The 926-nt window shown below is 54.1% G+C and overlaps 1 protein-coding gene across 1 annotated transcript in view; it reads right to left on the bottom strand.

Annotated features, from left to right (window-relative positions):
• The window catches only part of PITPNM2 (phosphatidylinositol transfer protein, membrane-associated 2), a 102,537-nt gene that overhangs the window by 27,258 nt on the left and 74,353 nt on the right, over positions 1 to 926 (bottom strand). The gene's annotated exons all lie outside the window — the stretch shown is intronic.

Here is a 926-nt window from a genome sequence, read left to right as displayed (position 1 = left end):
GTGTGCAGGACGGGGCCAGGTGCACGCTCGGTGGGAAAGGACCCCAGGAGAGGGTCTGTGGCTCACAGCGCCCTTCTGGGTGGGTCTGCCCCAACCAGGCGCTGGACACCTCAGCCTCGCGAACACACCCGTCCCCACGGTATCTGGGCTGCAGACACAGACATGGTCACGAGACCAGCGAGGTCAGGAGCGAGTCCGAGGGCAGCAGCATGTGGGGAATGATGAACTTCCTCCCCGGAGCAGCCCACGCGCCACGCCCACGTGGGCAGGCAAAGGCTGCCAAGGGCAGGGCTGGGCCGTGAGTGGGTAATGTCGTGGGGACTTAGGAATCACGGCAGCCAGCCTCTGGGGGAGCCCTTGTCCAGGCTGGACGGACAGAGCTGCCAGAGGGCCCAGCTCATGCTTGGTCCTTTCTTCCTGTTATGGGCAAAATTTGGCCACTACCACCCCCAAATCCCTGCATATTTGTGTGCTGAAGTCCTAAACTCAGCACCTCTGAATGTGACTTTATTTGGAGATAGGGTCTTTTTTTTTTTTTTTTTTGAGACAGAGTCTGGCTGTGCTGCCCTGGCTGGAGTGCCGTGGCATCAGCCTAGCTCAAAGCAACCTCAAATTCCTGGGCTCAAGCGATCCTCCTGCCTCAGCCTCCTGAGTAGCTGGGACTACAGGCATGCGCCACCATACCCACCTAATTTTTTCTATATATATTTTTTTAGTTGTCCAGATAATTTCTTTCTATTTTTAGTAGAGATGGGGTCTCGCTCTAGCTCAAAGCAACCTCAAATTCCTGGGCTCAAGCGATCCTCCTGCCTCAGCCTCCTGAGTAGCTGGGACTACAGGCATGCGCCACCATACCCGCCTAATTTTTTCTATATATATTTTTTTAGTTGTCCAGATAATTTCTTTCTATTTTTAGTAGAGATGGG

Source organism: Propithecus coquereli, unplaced genomic scaffold, assembly GCF_000956105.1.
Source record: "Propithecus coquereli isolate 6110/MARCELLA unplaced genomic scaffold, Pcoq_1.0 Scaffold81, whole genome shotgun sequence".
NCBI classification, from domain to species: domain Eukaryota; kingdom Metazoa; phylum Chordata; class Mammalia; order Primates; family Indriidae; genus Propithecus; species Propithecus coquereli.
Note: the sequence above shows the minus strand (reverse complement) of the source record. Positions and strands in the feature narration are given on the sequence as shown.